The sequence below is a fragment of the Podarcis gaigeae genome (genome assembly GCF_964106915.1).
Source record: "Podarcis gaigeae genome assembly, chromosome: 13".
NCBI classification, from domain to species: domain Eukaryota; kingdom Metazoa; phylum Chordata; class Lepidosauria; order Squamata; family Lacertidae; genus Podarcis; species Podarcis gaigeae.
The window spans coordinates 15,555,210-15,573,290 of record NC_139689.1 but is presented as its reverse complement, the minus strand read 5'-3'; the positions used below and the strand labels follow the sequence as shown (position 1 = coordinate 15,573,290).

General features: G+C 42.5%; 1 long non-coding RNA gene across 2 annotated transcripts; it reads right to left on the bottom strand.

Moving 5' to 3' along the window:
- Positions 1 to 363: 363 nt before the first annotated feature.
- Positions 364 to 4,930, bottom strand: LOC310830708. 2 transcript variants are annotated; one of them, XR_014557681.1, is made up of 2 exons: positions 3,179 to 4,930; positions 364 to 3,085 (listed from the first exon to the last, which is right to left on the bottom strand). It is a non-coding gene; the product is annotated as an uncharacterized lncRNA (long non-coding RNA). The 2 variants fall into 2 exon arrangements; XR_014557682.1 differs by having other exon boundaries at positions 3,200 to 4,930.
- Positions 4,931 to 18,081: the final 13,151 nt, after the last annotated feature.

Here is an 18,081-nt window from a genome sequence, read left to right as displayed (position 1 = left end):
CTATCCTAAAAGAATGGGGGGCGAAACCTTGTACTGTGCCGCCACAAGCCAGAATCGCCTTACGCATCACCTTTGCAAACTGGTGTCTTGACAGGGGCAAACCATTCTCATGCCTTAGCAGAGGCCCCATTGGTTCACGACTAGCAGCACCTGACCTCAGCAGGGCAGCACTGATGACTGGGCCCCACCATATCGTCAGTACCAGCAAACATTGTGGGGGAGCAAAGAATCCCAAGGCAATCGCATCCCGCCAGGTGTCATTCCCCTTAGGGGAAAGATGCACCCATCTGCCCTAAAGAGGGCAACAGCCTTGAAGAAAACAGCAGGGTGCAATATTAGAGAACCACCTAAAGCAAGGACCTATTTTATTTTATTTGTTATTTTATTTTATTATATTTACTTTATTTTATTCTATTGTCCACCGCCTTATTAACATGCTTTCTGGCCTGCTCAGTGGTAGTTTGTCTAGGCATTGGTTCCCGACTAGCTGCACCTGACCTTAGCAGGGCAGCACTGACGACTGGACCCCACCATATCGTCAGTACAAATAAACAGCGTGGGGGAGCAATGAAACAGGATCAGACTCAAGCTCACCCCCAAATGCTCCCAGGGACTCTTGTGTGGCCCTACCCCTCGCAAAGGGTCGACAAAAGCATAGCGAATCCTTGGATTCCCTTAATGGAATATCTTTGCGCATTGGAGGGGACATGTGCTCCAACCCCCCCACCAGACCACCTTGAACCAATGCCTTAAGTTATTTTGAGTCCAGGGAGAGCTGCCATCAACTCAATCCAAGCCCTCTTGCATGCAGGAATGCAAACTTATGCTGGAGGAAGACAGCAAACATTCTCGCCCAGCTGTACCACCAGCACTGCGGGAGGACCTGCACAGGTCACACTCGACTACACCAAAGGAAGGATCTCTTCCCAAAGCATTCCCCATCTGGACATCCAGTAAATGTTCACATGGGCAGGAAGACTGAGATGGCACCCCAGTCCAAACTCGTCAACATGCTTGCCAGCCTAGTGTACGATGCTGTGACCCAAATGTGCACAGCTGCTCCTATGAAAAAGGAAATAACAGACAAGCATCAGCACAGACATCATCTGACACTTCTTGATATAACCCTTGTCAGCGTAAGACTTCCAATGACCCGTATTCACAATCCTGTCTACTGACAGGCCCCCAGTCTGCAGCCTTTTCAGCAGTCCTATTCGAAAGGAATGAGGCATGTTCAGCGGTAAGCAAGCCGCAGGCCGTAATAACTGGTGCACGACGTAAGCACATTGATGCCTGGCTAACGGGAACCCATTTTCATGCACTAGGAGCGGGCCAGCCCCCAGGGAATGAAAAGCCAAATATTCTGTTATCCATAACTGGCCAAGGGCCCTCCTCACTTGTGGCGGGGACCCTGATTGTGGCACTCCTGCCCACTAAGTCTGTTTTTGAGTTCCCGATTCTAAAGACAAGCTCCAAAGGATAAAGAAAAGTCCTGAAGCAATAAGCCTCCAGACTCTCAGCCCCATGCTGGCACCAACAACCATTTTCCCAACCCTCAGTGCGAAAATGCAATGGACTACTGAAAGGAATCTCGCCTTGATCTTTAACCAGCAGACAAGTTTTAACTTGTTGCAGATACTACATAGGTAAAATTGACAAACTTCCTGCCCGCTGTCCTATGAGGTTGGAGCCTAATCCAACCTTCCAAGGCCCTGCGTACTATAAACTTTATACAAGGGTCTCTGAAAATTAAGCTTCAGTGTAACAGACATTGCAGCGGACTGAATTCTGATAGTTATAACAGCACGCCCAATCTGCAGCAGGTGGACCAAATACTGCAGGATCTGCTCAGAGGATGGGGGCTAATTCATCTGAATGGCCGAGGACTGCCAGCTTAAGGCTAGGAAATCCATCCAGGCCATCCCATAAGAGCTAAAAGCAGAAGGGGAAATGGAAGCTGCTGCCCTCTGTAAATACTAATTGTTGTCAAAATGCCACAGGTGGTCTGGAAAAGTCTGGCAACATCTGAGTCTGGAGCCCAGGATCTGAAGCGCTTCATCTGAAAATGGGGTAGAGTGACAGCAACATCATTAGAGGATCCCGTAATTTGGAGAGTAGAAAGCACAATATTAAACCTTAAGCGGCGCAGTTCGAAAGCGTGAGCGGAGGCGCGGAGAATCTGCTGGAGCGTGAGGACTGTTTTGCCAAGACGCTCACCACTACCTGGTTATCAGCCAAAAGCAGATCCGATGGTCACTGAACTCGTCGGGCCACATGTGAACTGCTACTACGATGGGGAAAACTCAAGAAAAGTTATGTCACATGATTGCCTCACCACACCGGGCTTGAGGCCATAGCTATGCACACCAGCGGCCCTTGAAATAAAACCAAAGGGCAAAGATCCAGCAGCACCAGCATGAACCTGAAACTCCTTGTGCGGGTTCAAGGTATCCTGCCATGCCGAACTACTATTGCATCCATTCAGGAATTGCTACCATCGCCTGATATCTGCCCTCACCACACTTGGTAGGCATACACAAAGGTAAGGGGACCTCAGGCCGCAGGCAGCCTGGCCTAGTGGGAAGATTAATTAAGTGGCCCAGCAAGATCGGATCTGATGAAGCATCACTTGCTACAGAGGAAGTATTACAAAATAACTTCCTTCAAGGCAGACAGCTTCTCCATAGGCAAGTGGTTTGTTTTAGCAACGATATCCACTGGATCCCTAAATAAAATGGGAATAAGGGCAAAAGGTATTGAGCTATTGCTTGCCAGCTTCCAGCCCCCGCTTGGGCAGGGGGCATCTTGTGCTGCCATCATGATATGTAAATTTACAGGGCCGACGCTGGCCAGAACCCCTAAAGAAGTCCTGACAAAGCTGCCGCCGAGCCAGCTTCCTTTTCCGACACACACTCTGTGCAATGCAACTACACACTCCGTGCAATGCAAAAAACACGCTCTGTGCAATGCAACTACACACTCTGTGCAATGCACACACAAACCCTCCGTGCAATGCAACTACACACTCCGTGCAATGCAAAAAACACGCTCTGTGCAATGCAACTACGCACTCCGTGCAATGCAACTACATACTCCGTTCAATGCAACTACACACTCCCTGCAATGCAAAAAACACGCTCTGTGCAATGCAAATACACACTCCGTGCAATGCACACACAAACCCTCCTTTCAATGGAACTACACTCCATGCAATGCAACTACACACTCTGTCCAATGCAACTACGCACTCCGTGCACTGCACACACCCTCCGTTCAATGCAACTACACACTCCGTGCAATGCACACACTCCGTGCAATGCAAAAAAAAAAGACTCTGTGCAATGCAACTACACCCTCCATGCAATGCACACGGATTCCGTGCAATGCAACTACACACACCGTGCAATGCACACACACACACATTCTGTGCAATGCAACCGCACCTTCCGTACGATGCAACAACACACTCCGTGCAATGCAACAACACACTCTGTGCAATGCAAACACACTCCCTGTGCAATGCACACACCCCTGTGCAATGCAACTGCAAATCTCTCACGCAATGCAATGCAATTGCAGCCCGTGCAGCGCCGTGCCCTGCAACGCACAGAGCAAACTGCAATGTGGGCACGCAAAGGTGCTTTCTCCCACTTGCATATTGCAAATGTGGCGCCCATTACATCCCTCGCAGTGAGATAACCACCAAAAGGACCTAAGTGTCCAGGTAGAGCAATGGGGGAGCATGCAGCTGTCCCATACAGGGACCAATCCTGCAACCTGGGCATTACCGGCACTATGCGCTGACCCAGTGAAAGCAATGCTTAAAGACCACATGGGAACACTATTCAGGCCGGAAACGCCTCCAGGCCATCAAATTCTAGGTCAAAGCCCTAGGATCACCTGCTAGGCCAGTATAATTGTTTCCAGTGAAATAGGAGAGTTGAGGTAGCCCACAGCTTGTCCAGGTACCCCTGCTTGCCCTTTTTGAAGGAAGCACCCCTTCAAGAAAACCCAAAGTTCTTTTATCACAAATGGCAGAACTACCCAGCAACAGAATAGCCTAAAAGGAGCAGTTAGTTTTGTTTTGTTATAACAATGGCTAAGAGGGGGGTATGAACCCTGTCTCCCAGGTCCTAGTCTTACACTTTAGCCACTAAGCCACAATGGCTCGTCTCTAAAATGGCATTCGCCACTATCAGGGCAAAACAAACTTAAAGAAAATAAACTTGTTCAGAAATGGCATAGTTCAAGAGCATATACAGAGTGCTCTAATCCTTGGAGGCACAGAGAGCCTCTGGGGCCCTCTGTCTGCCTCAGATATACATTAGGAGCAACTGGGCCTGCAAGCAGATACATTCCTATAGCAAGAATGAGGTCACGTGTCAGAGACTTAACAATTAACTGCTACCTGTAGCAGACTTAGGCTTGGAAGTTAATGTGCAGGCCGAATAGGCCTCCCTGATTCTGCTCTTGAGAATCTTTGTCTCATAGCAATATTAAAGGAAGCCAAATTAGTGCTCCCACCCAAGGCTAGCTTAAAATTTGGCCAACAGCGCTGCACACACTCAAATTAAAGCCAACCTTCGGGATACTATAAACGAAAGTGATTCCAGCTAAGCTGGGAACAGCCCTGACTAGCCCCACAATTTCAACGAGAGAAATGGGGGAAACCTTTTGCGAAAGAAAGCCCCTAATGGGGGCTCTCTCCCTGTTGGGAAAGGCATGTCACGGATATAGGGAGAATCTTCCCACAGGGCAGGGTAAGGGGTGGGGTGGGAAATCGAACAGGAAAAAAAGGGGGGAATTAGATTATTTAAGGGACTAGAGAGGATTAAAAAGAAAGGGGAAATAAAGAAATAAAGAAATGTAACCAGACAATGAGAAGATTGTCCAAGTGCTCCATGTGATCCGGTACAAAAATGGCCAAGAGGACGTCCTACGTCTGGCCCCTGTATTTAAAGACTCTGGCCCCTCCTCCAAATTGGCAACAATCAAAACTCCCCAGCAACCCAAAGTTAACCACTTAAAGGCTTGGGTTCCTCACCAAATTTGCCTAGTCACTGCAGGGTGGCCTGTTTCCCCAACCGCAACACGTGCTCTCTGTTATGGAGAACACGCCTTGTGGTTTCTGAGTGACTTATTCCCTTATAAATTCTGTCCTATCTGCATCCCATGTTCTCTTGTCCTTTTAACACTTTAAGCAACAGATAGCAAATGTGGTCGTCCCCCAATGTTGTAGCCCATCTCTGATCACCCCAAGCGTAGCATGCCATTTGGACAGAAATGGTGGGAAGTTATGTTCCACAAAATATATAGCAGGCTGTACAATTCCAATGAATTTGGCTTTATAATCCCTTTTGCCCCACCCCCATATTACGTCTCTACTGTTACGTAAGTCTCCACCTACAGTCTGAATTGGTACAGCCCAGATATGGGTTTAAGAGGCATGAAAGAAGAGAGCTACAAAAGGATAATGAAGCATTTTCCAGTGGCAAAATATGGAAGGAGGCGGAATGATGCTTCATAAGTTTATTTATTGTTTAGTGGATCAAAGAAGATTGCGCTGGTTTCAGAAACACACTAATGAAATGATGGTCCTCAGAGAGCACATGGCTTTAGTAGTTACAAAATTGTTGTGCTCTGGGATATGAAAAATGTTAAAGCATCAGAGGGAGGTGACGATAATTTTAAGAGCTATAAAGATATTAGTGGGTGGTCATGGGTGTCCACAAAAATAATTATTTAGGCAGAGGAGGTCCATAGCTTGTAATGGCAGGTTGTTGGCTTTTTGCAGTCTTTATACAACTGAATTGCATTCATGGTGCTGAAAGAGAAAGAATGAAAACCATGGGGGGCTGTTCCTGTTGGTGCTTTGCTGTATTATGTGGGATTATACGTTTCAGAACTAACTTTAAACATATGGCTTTATTTGCCAATTTAACAATAACAGATAACGGCACCAACCTATTGCCTGAATGAGCAGTTTAAAGATGAAGTGGATCTCTGGCTTAGCCAGCTGATTAGCAACTTAGGTGGGCTTAGCCAGTTTTAAGCTCCCCATCCTGGTTTAGCCAAAGATAAACTGGTTTAACTTGATCAGCTTGGCTCAGCTGGGGCTCAGATTTCAAAAAGGGGTGCTCCAGAGGGGCATGATTCAATCTTGGGGGAGGGGTTGTGTTTAGGCTGGATCCTAAGCTCATTTGGCTCAACCATATGGCCAGGCATCACAGCATAAAAGATTTATTTTAAAGGCTCCCCTCCATCAGGCTTAGGCAAAGCAGTAGCTGTTATGTTTCAAAAGATACGTAAACCCTACTTCTCCATCTCAGGAGCTATCGTGCTAAACTGGTCTACACTATAATGAGAGATGTCCAATTCAGTGCAGTTTGGAATGGTCCAGTCCACCATTTTAACTCAAAATGGTCTCTGACAATTTCCAAACATAGACCAAAATGTGCTGCTCCATCTTGTGAACCATCATGTAAAACTGGGGGACAATATTTCAGAAGTGTCAACACTGGCACACTTTGGAACAATTTTGTTTGCTAGCGTAATTGAAAAATGGAATCTGATGGTATCCAAACATAACACACAAAAATGGCTCTGCCATCTCGAGAACCTTCATACCAAGTTTGGTGACAATACCTCAATAAACATCTGAATGCATGGACAGAAAGATGTATGTCCCAAAATATATAGCAGGTGAAGATATGCTTTCTTAAAACTGGGGGTGGGTAGATGACAATTTGTTTATTTTTAGCATGCTTTTATTTGCTGTATTGGTGAAAATTATTATCAGATAGGTTTTAAATTTGGCACTTTCATGGATCTTATCAGGTAGACCACGTGTGCCACATTTAAGGTAATTAGCTTAATAGATTCCATTTTTATAAGCTGCAGAAATTTTAGACTTCTTATGGAGGAAACTCTTGTCCCAACATGCCCTGAATTCCAGCATTGATCATTTCATTAGCGGATAATGAAAAAACAAGAAGCTAAAGAAGTTTTCCTTAACTTTGCTGAGAATCTTGGAAAAAGTAATTTTCGATCCTGTAATTATTATAACTACACATTCCTGTGTAATTGTAGTGTGGGCACAATGCAATTAGAAAGACAGAAACACAAATGAATTCATACCAGGAGTTGATGAAATGCTGCTCTCCAGCTTTAAATATGAGGTTCAAAGCAGCCTTTTAAAAACAGCTATTTGGAAAAGTTCTATCAAATATGTTTGATAGTCCAGATTGGAATTAGTGAAACACCAAAGTTCGATCAACTTTTGTAAAGATTACATTCTGCCTTTGGAGACATTCCTATTCTTTGTATCTGTCACAGTGAATATGTTCAGGTGGTGGCAAGATTTGCTGGTAGCGAGATGGACATCACTGCTGCTCCTCATTTTGCTGCTTCATCTACCTCAGATTGTCAGCAAAAATATGAAGAACAGATGTTGTAGGCAGCCAAAGTTTCAAGGTGTCTCTGGCATTCTAGATAATATTGTCATTGCTGAATTTGTATCTTTCATCGTTCATAATTTTAATGAGATATTGTATACTGCAAATCCAAATCCATATAGGAGTGCCTTGTAAGTAAATCTTGAATCAAATAAAATGAAATAAAGGTGAAATTAAAATTCCAATTGGCTAGCTCTGAGTGAAAATTTCAAAATTATTGATTGTTCTATTTCCCACAATTTGAGAAAATGGGAATCATAAGAGGCCCAAAAAAGATAGGTCCTTGTAGTAAGGCTACTACTATAGTCCATTTATTAAAATGATTCTAAATGTGTTTTAGGAGATCAAAACCATCCATACCATTATTCTGCCACACAGGAAGGGTTGGGTGTGTTTTGCTTGCTCAGTTTTCTTCCTTCTTTGCTTCCAAATGAAGCAATTGTCTTATAGAGCAATTTATAGAAACATAGGCCGGCTCCCTCGGTCAGTAAAGCGAGATGAGCGCCGCAACCCGAGTCGTCCACGACTGGACCTAATGGTCAGGGGTCCCTTTACCTTTAACTAAGAGAACATGGAAAGAGAACTTATCCTGAGTCATCTGTCGATCTACCTTAGTTTTGTCTACACTGCCTGGAAGTGAGCTTAGGGTTTCCGAAAGAAGACATTCCCAAGTCTACCTTTCAATGTTGGGGGTTGTAACTTAGGACCTTATCCAGGCCAAGCAAATGCTTTTTCACTGAGCTATAAGTGCATTTTCTATTGCACAGCTCTGTGACTGGGAATGAAATATGACAAAGAAACCTAAGGAGATGAGAATACTTTTTAAAAATACTCTTTAAAAGAGTCTCAGGGATGACACACATCCTGGTCATCACCTCTTTAATCTTCTACCCCCGGGCAGGAGATATAGAAGTATAATCAGCCGTACCAACAGGCTAAAAAATAGCTTCTATCTGTGGGCTGTTAGGATGTTGAACGGAAAATAACATAGCACAAGTGACTTGCAAGGTGGTGTGTTGTGCAATAAGCACACAGAGTGCAATGAAACTGAGTGTTTTTTTGGGGGAGGCTCGTTTAATTTCATTGTACACAGGTTGTACATTGACAATAAAGGTATTATTAAAGATACATGGGAGTTATAAAGGTATTTCATACTTTACAACTCCATGTCTGGTATATCAGGAATCACTATTGATGGCTAATATGTCCATAGTATGTAGATTAAACCAATTGTTGTGTGGCAGCCCTAATTGTGCTCTGAAATGCCATTGCAGCCTATTGCCAAATTACTACCACCAAGCCCTCGCCTTTACGTTTGCTCTGAAGGAGATCAATAAGAATCCGCACCTCTTACCCAACACCACACTTTCGTACATCTTCGCTCAAAATGCTAATAATGAAATGGGAAAATGTTCGGGGACTATGGATGTCCTTTTCGAAAGTCAGGGGAGTCCCCTTAACTACCTCTGCGGCAAGACAGATAAACTAATGGCTATCATAGGTGGCCTCACCTTTCATAATTCCAAGCAGATGCCTCACATCTTAAATATGTACAAGATACCACAGGTGTGTTTGTCTGCCTTTATAGATTGGTGCTGTGAAGAGGTGTGTGTGAATCTGAACTTTTGATATGGTTTATCTCTGTAGACAGAGAGTTGTGTACTGATTATTTTAGAGGCAAGTACAGAAGCCCTCCCCATGGAGCCATGCAAGAGAACAGGAAGAAAACCACACCTTTATAGCAAAAGTCTCTTGGAGTAGTTAGATCAGTTGAAATAATCAAAGTCCAGAATAATTCTGGATTTAACTGGAGCATTTAAGTTACACTTGTCTTCTTCTTCCATTCTAATCTTTCTGCTTGAGCCTCCTCAGTGAGTTGTAATAATAGATAGATAAATTGCTTCCTACTTCTTCCCTCCAAATCACCCCCTCGTAGGGTTCATAGCATCTATGCTCATGCTGAAATCCACACAGGAGCTATGAATGAGAAATTTGGAGATGAATATTAATCGAATCACAAAACTGGTGAGACTCGTTATATTTCTCTACAAATTCTCAAATCCAAACTATTTTTCCTTCAAGAGTCTTTGCTTACTTGCTTAATATATAGTTAGCCCAGTAGTAATACTGTCCTGGTTGTGAAGGTTTTTTTTAGGAGGGACCAATACAAAATGAGCTTTCTCCTCGTTAGTATAGTGGTAAGTATCCCCGCCTGTCACGCGGGAGACCGGGGTTCGATTCCCCGACGGGGAGATAGTGGTAGCTTTTAGGGACGCAGGTGGCGCTGTGGGTTAAAGCCTCAGTGCCTAGGACTTACCGATCGAAAGGTCGGTGGTTCGAATCCCTGTGGCGGGGTGCGCTCCCGCTGCTCGGTCCCAGCGCTTGCCAACCTAGCAGTTCGAAAGCACCTCTGGGTGCAAGTAGATAAATAGGGACCGCTTACCAGCGGGAAGGTAAACGGCGTTTCCGTGTGCGGCTCTGGCTCGCCAGAGCAGCGATGTCACGCTGGCCACGTGACCCGGAAGTGTCTCCGGACAGCGCTGGCCCCTGGCCTCTTAAGTGAGATGGGCGCACAACCCCAGAGTCTGTCAAGACTGGCCCGTACGGGCAGGGGTACCTTTACCTTTTACCTAATACAAAATGAATTCAACTTTCTATCCTTTTTTTTTTTTGGAATTTTGAAGAACGTATTTTCAATTGGTTGTTAGATCTAAAAAGACCAATATCATTGTTCTTAGCTCAATTATGGCTCCTTTGACCCTGCCTTGAGGGATAGAACACAGTTTCCTTCTGTCTATCAGATGATCCCTAATGAGAGTGCTCAGTATGCTGGGATTGTTCAGTTGCTTCAGCATTTTGGATGGACTTGGATTGGCCTTGTTGTCTCTGATAATGACAGCGGAGAAATACTATTGAGGACTCTCATTCCTTGGCTGCACCAGAATAAGATTTGTGTTGCTTTTAAGGAAATTGTTCCAACACTGAAGCATTATTGGAATCACGGAATACAGACGGACAAGAATTTGGAAAGAATAAGTTCTGTTCTCTCATCAACTGAAATCAATATGATTCTTGTTCATGGTGATTCACGGTCTATGGAGGGTTTACGAAGGGTTCTTTTGCTAAATGAAATTATTAAAATGAAACCAATAGAGAAGGTTTGGGTCATAACAGCTGAGTGGGATTTTGCATCTGTGTCCAATAGCGACTTATTTACACCCAGATCCTTCAATGGCACCTTGTCCTTTGCACTCCACAGTCAGAAATTGGCAGAATATGAAGAGTTTCTTGAGACTTTAAATCTCTATCGATCTAGGCTGTATTTGATCCATTATTTCTGGACCACTGCATTTAAATGTTCGTTCCCCAAGCTAGAGTACATTCACTTACTATCCCCAGGAATATGTACAGGGAAAGAGAGATTGAAGAACCTCCCTGAAACTGTGTTTGAAATGCGGATGTCTGGTCAAGGCTACAGTATTTACAATGCAGTTTATGGCGTTGTGCATGCTCTCCATGACATGTTTTCATCAAGATCTAAACAGAAGGCAATGAGAAATGGAAATACATGGAACCTTTCAAATATTTACCCATGGCAGGTAGGACAACCATGTTCATCTCTACTGTAAAGAATGGGCGTAAGTGCATTTCACCAAGGACCTTTTAAAGTGAATTTTCATTGGGTGGGAATGCACACAAAAGGGCATTTTAAAATCATGTGAAGTAGTATTTATGATATTCATTTTAAATAAACACACATTTATTTAAATGAATGGATATATCAAAACATATTTTAATAGTAAATGATTGTTTAATTTTTAAAAAGCCGTGGCATTTAAAATTTAATTAAGAAGTTGAGGAACTCTGAATTATGTGTGTGTGTGTATCTTGCATGCCACCCCAATGTGCTGTAAGATTCCATGGGTTCCAGGCATTTGCCCAGGGTTTGTGTTTTCTTTTAGAAATGAGAGTGTCATGTCTTTATGATATATGGTTTGTGTAAAAGCATGGTTTATTTACACAGCCAACAAAGGGTTCACAGCAACCTCACACTCAAAGGATCTTGATTCTCCTAAAGCCACAGCCTTGGATTCCAACAGAAATCTAACATTGCTGTCAATCATTGCTCTGACTCTCTCTCCGACTTGCTGCTTTACTTCTATGTCACATTGCTGCAAAACTCTACTCCAAATTCTGGCTTTCTCTGTGTGAAACAATACAAAATTACAGAAGAGGTGTGCTCCTGTCATGGATGCTTTAGCTGGGATTCCTTCATTGCAGGGGGTTGGACTAGATGACCCTTGGTTCCCTTCCAGCTCTTATATCCTCTCCAACTCTTCACCATCTATTTTATAGCTTCTGAAAATTGCAGCTTTGGGTCTAATACCTTGACATCACCTTATAACCTTCAATTATGAAAGTTTATGGCATGGTGCAATGGTTAGATTTATTTATTTAGCAAAATGTATATCCCGTTTAATGCAAAAAATAAAAATAAACTAAAAACACCTCTAAGCAATTTACAAAAATATAAAATTATTAAAACAGGAACCGCTATTAAGAGATTCAAAAGAGGATAAAAATCCGCAATGATTTCTACATGTCTGGATGCAGAAAATGTTTAAAGTGGGTGCCAAAAGAAGTACAATGAAATAGCCTGTCAGGTGTTTATAGGTAGTAGTTCGAATTTAGATGAGATTTTGTGAACTTCTTTAGGCACAAGGTTCATTTGGAAATCTTTGAAACTCATATTTCTACATACCTCAACACTGCAAACTCCACTGACTTCCTGCTCCCCTGTGAACACTTCTCATACAATAACCAACATTGAACCCCCCCCCCCCACAAATACCCCACAATGGATACCCACTCCCCACACAGGAGATTTTCCAGCAGGACAGTGGTGATTTCTCTCCCAGTATTTAATTTCATGACCACCATGTGAGGTTAGTTTGCCAGATACATGCCATGTAAGCAAAGCTCAAACTTTTCTCTCTCTCGACTTTTGGAGGAAGTAAAACCTGCTGTATAATTGCTTTAAAGTTCCGGTGTGAATATTCTAATTTTTAAAAAGTATTAGTTTAATTCTGGAAATAGCAACTATTGAATTTCATCTTCCAATTGCCTCTGAAAGGTGGGAAGCATTTATACCATCTATCCTATAATCACCATACATGAATGAGTAGGAGGTAGCAATTCAAGTATGATATTTGAGAGGAAAACAGCAACTTCCAGGGAAATCACATTACCCACTGCTCCAAGCTCAGTTTATATTCTTTCCTTCTCCAATCTAGCTTCACTCCTACCTGAAACAGATCCACTTCAACAATAGTGCTGGGGAAGAAATAGTTTTTGATAAAAATGGAGAATTGGCAGCTGGATATGATATCATCAACACAATCGCATTCCCTAATCAGTCTGTCCATAAAGTCCGTGTTGGAAGAGTGAACCCACAGGCTCCGGAAAGAAAACAGTTCACCATCAATGGAAGTGCTATAATGTGGAATCACAGGTTTGATCAGGTGGGGGAAACTATTATTTTCCAGAACTGTAGGTTTATGGATGGCTCCAATATTAAACAAAACCTGATTCTGGATCCACATGGGAGCACAGAAAAACCTGCCTGATTCTTGTCCCATGCAGGTATTTTAGGAGTAACCTGTACACATCCAACAAAACAAAATTTCTTTTAAAAGTTTTAGAAAGCCAAATTGCTTTCTTTTGCAAAGTAAGTACAGCTACCTGAAAGTGGCTAGAGTTTTAAAATGAAGAATGCCCCTGTGTGAATGACAGGTCTTCCTGGTGTTCCATCACTCTTGGAGGAAATAGTGTGCTTGCCAAGGAAACAACCAGGAACACATTTTGAGACTCCCAGGGGTTCTTTTCTTTGCAACCCTGTCTTTATCTGCCCCATTCCTGGTGTGAAATCAGATGTGGGCAGGTTTAAGACAAATGCCCCTGGCAGCTAAAGTAGAACCCTTGCTGATTCTAATAAGGCTTGATGGGCAGAGGTTCACCAATGCTGATCTACACCCCAAATCTTTTATATCTGGATATTAATAGGTCATCCCAAAATCCATATGTGTTGAGAGTTGCTATCCTGGGCACAGTAGGATTGCGCGACAGGGAGAACAGATTTGTTGCTATGATTGTCCAAAGTGCTCTGAAGGAATGATTTCAAACCTGACAGGTAAGTAGAAATTGCACCATTAAATGGTGGTGGTATTCCAAATATTTCAAAAATAAATTCACACAAATAGCTTGTTCAAATTATGATATTGATGTGTGATTGAGCCATTCTAGATATAACACTGTGGAGATAGTTTACACATTCCTTCAGTTATAATTATTTTCAAAGTCTGTTCACAAACTTAAGTCGTACCTTGGCTCCTGAACGCCTTGGGAGTTGAACGTTTTGCCTCCTGAACGATCGAAATCTGGAAGTGTTCCAGTTTTTGAACATTCTTTGGGAAGTTGAACATCTGACAGGGCTTCCCGGAGTTTTGTGCAGCCAATCAGAAGCCGCGTTTTGGAAGTCAAACATTTTCGATGTCAAACGGACTTCTGGAATGGATTCTGTTCGACTTCCGGGTACGACTGTATTTGTATTTAGTTATATAGTGATCAGATATATATAATTATTCTCTAGCAAACCAGAAAGGAAATTATCTCATTAAGCATCTCAAAGTGGTTTAACTGCCATATACACACCATTTTAAAAAATTCAATGCAGATACTGACTTGGGCAAAAATCTCCTCTTAGAAGGCTTGGGAAAGGTGCTGAAGTGATAACAGAGATGATGCCAATCAGAAATGTATTGGGAGTTCCAATGGATAGGTGCTGCCACACTAATGGATCGATTTCTTACATTGTATAGAAAAGACATAGGGATGAGATGGTAATTGCAGGGTGTCCTCTCTTGTGGAGGAGAATGACTGTTTTGTGCACAGGACAGGTGAGAATATGTTTTAGGTCCCAAACTGTACACCAGGGGTTTCTACATCAGTATCAGTACCTTGAATTTATCCAAATTTCATGATATGGATACGTTACAACACATTGCATCAGTATTTGAGTAGAATGTACAATGCCGTTAACTATAAACCCCGAATGAATTGAGTTGTTCACTGTTCTTAGCACCCATCTATTTTACTGAATGGTTCTAAATAATGATTACCATACCAATTATTTCAAGATAAAAGAATTATATTCTTCCCCTGTAGTTCTTGTCACAGTATCAAGTAATCTGGTTTAAGTGAGTTAATGTACATTTTTTTTAAAAAATATGATCCTTGTAACTTTCAGATGCAGACCACTGCAACAAGTGCCCCAAAGACCAGTATCCAAATGAAAACCACAATGAGTGCATCCCTAAACATCCAGTCTTTCTAACATACAGAGAGCCCTTGGGAATACTTCTGACTTCATTTGCTCTTTTCATTTGTCTGATCGCCCTCTTGATAATATGCATCTTCATTCAACATAAGGAGACTCCCATTGTCAAGGCCAACAACTGGAACATCACCTGCACCCTCCTCACTTCCCTGTTGCTTTGCTTTCTCTGCTCCTTCCTATTCATTGGGCAGCCTGGGAAGGTGACCTGCCTTCTCCGTCAAACAGTGTTTGGAATCATCTTCTCCCTGGCTGTTTCTTGTGTGCTGGCGAAAACCATCACTGTGGTTCTGGCCTTTATGGCCACCAAGCCAGGAAACAGGATGAGGAAATGGGTGGGGAGGAGGCTGGCAGTGTCAGTCATCATCCTTTGCACTCTTATTCAAACTGGCATCTGTGCACTGTGGTTGGCAACCTCCCCTCCCTTCCCAGAGTTTGACATGTACTCTCAGAGTGACCAGATCATTGTGCAGTGCAATGAAGGATCAGCTCAGATGTTTTATACTGTCCTGGGCTACATGGGGCTCCTGGCCATCATCAGCTTCACTGTGGCTTTCTTTGCCAGGAAATTGCCTGATACTTTTAATGAAGCCAAAATGATCACTTTCAGCATGCTGGTCTTCTGCAGTGTTTGGTTATCCTTTGTCCCCACCTACCTGAGCACCAAGGGGAAATACATGGTGGCTGTGGAGATTTTCTCTATCCTGGCCTCTAGTGCTGGATTATTGGTTTGTATCTTCTTCCCCAAATTCTACATTATTGTACTGAAACCTGAACTGAACACCAGGGATCAATTAGTAAGGAAAAAGAATGGTCATTTCTGAGTGATTCCTTCCTTCCTTCCTTCCTTCCTTCCTTCCTTCCTTCCTTCCTGTAAATTGTTCCTTAACCATTCCCCTGATATCTTTTCCTGTTTATGAGTCTAAGCCCACAAACATTGCCTTTTCTACTTTTGTTTGCCAAGTACAAAGCAAGATGCAAAATGCCCAAGTTGTTTGGCTTTGTAGTACTCTGGTTTCACAGTAGCTTGTTTATAATTTTTAGAGAACATGCTGTGGAAAGTAGGATTATTTTCAAATAATAAAAAAGAAAATATTTTTTAAACATTCTCTTCATAATAACACTAAAACATAAATGCCAACATGGAAATAAACTATGCAGCAACATATTAGTGGAAATAACACAAAAATGTTTTTATAAAGAAGAATAGCTTTCAGAAATGTTTTATGTTATAAGAAACACACAGAAAAATGTGCATGAAGCTTGGATTTGAAAATGAAAGGAGGAAAATTGTCCCATTCATCCATTTCTCTTTTTAAAGGATTTTATTAAAACACATTTATTCCAAAGTTTGTCCAACTTTGTCCACTGTCATCCCTCCAATCCTCAATCCCTCATCACTGTCATGTTGGCTTGCCAAATACTCTCAATAGGAGCCCAACCACCACAGGGGAATATATGGTGAATGTGGATTTTTCTTACATCCACATGGTCTCTAGCGCTGGGTTGCTGAGTTGCATCCTCCTTCCCAAATTCTACATTAATGGTGCTGAGACCTGAGCTGAACACCAGGAAAAAGAGTGTGATATCTGAGTGACTTCCTCTTTTGTTCTTGTAAATTCTTCCTTATCTGTTTCCCATGATGCATTGTCTCTTTTAGAATCAAATGCTACAGATAGTGCCATGTCAACATTTATATTTGTAAAGTACTTAGCACATTAGTTTGGCTGTGTTTTCTCTTCTCTTACCTCATAGTTTATTTATACTCCAGTTTTTGAGATGTGCTCTGTAAAGTATATATCCTAAATATAAATAAAATATGAATGACTTATTTTTACATATTTATTTAATGAAGAACATATAATTCAATGACATTTGAAAATAAATGAAGAAAGAACATTACAGTTAAATGAAGATTAAAATTAAACACTCATGAGATTAAAAACTGGAATAGATTTTAGTGTTTGTGTGTGTGTGTGTGTGTGTGTGTGTGTGGTAGAGTGGGGCATTTGTGGGGTTGCAGTGTCAGTTGAGATACAAGAAGATTGTAGTGGGCTTGCATGACTGTAGAATGTGTGTTTCCACATGGCAGTTTCCCTGGTTTCCAAATGTACCCGTGGGCCCAAAATATTTGCGAACCCTCATGTAACATGCCCTACCGAGTGATCTTTCATAACTTAAAGACTAGCCACTGCACATTTCATCCAGGAGGTGGCTCCTTCTAGAACTTGTTTTCTGTAGACTTAATGGGACAGGAAACAGTAGCCTTTGAACCACATCAATCAGTGAAGGTGTGTGCTCTGCAACAAGCCCAAATAGAATGCATCAACAGTTTTCACCAAAATTTGAAAGAAATATGGGATATGCTTTCTTAAAAACTGGAACAAAGAGATGGTTTTCAATGCAATAAAGACTCTCATGGGATTGCCTCAGGCAGAGTGGCCATGACTGCCCATTTAAGAAGGCTACAATCTGCCTCTTCAGGAGCCAGGGCTGCAATTTAGTAATCCCAGCCAAGAAATGGTTGGGGCAGGGAACAGCTGGTGTCACCTGAGAGTAATGAAGAATTCTTGGAGCTACTGAGCTTAAATAGTTCAGAGGCAGCATTCAAGGGAGATTGGCTCTTAGGGGAAAGCGCAGAGGTTTGAGGGACAACCAACTCTTTCCTCATCTAAAGTTTATTTGTTTTCCAGCAGTAGTAGACAGGAAGCCCTACCAAGAGGCTTTCCTTAGTACCTCAACCTTCTGGAGAGAGGAAATGATGGGGCTGATTCACTGGATGTGACCATAAGAGGTGAGAAAGACTAAACTTGTTATGACTCAAGCCCCATAGCCTTGGAAAAGGGGTAAGAGGGTGCCATGGGGTTCTGGCCTCCGAGAGACCTACAAGTGCATTGTGACCAGACTAAACTCTGGGCGGCGGGGGGGGGGGGAGGGCGGTCTATAGCTTGCACTGAAGAAGGCAAGATAGAAGTCACTCAAAAGTCACATTTTTATGTTGTGTGTGCATTTTTTACTATCTGGGGAAGGTGGTATGAGGCTGTAAGACAGGGCCATTGCTTCAGCAGAACGAGTGCATTCTTGTGGTCAATTGAGGTTCAGGTTTGAGAATATTTCCTCCATCCCATGAATAATGAAGCCTTTAATATGCTACTCTCCCAGGACAGGCAGAAGCACTATTTAACTTGCTTTGGCAATTATCATTTGATTGGTTTAGAATTTGGCAGTTTCATA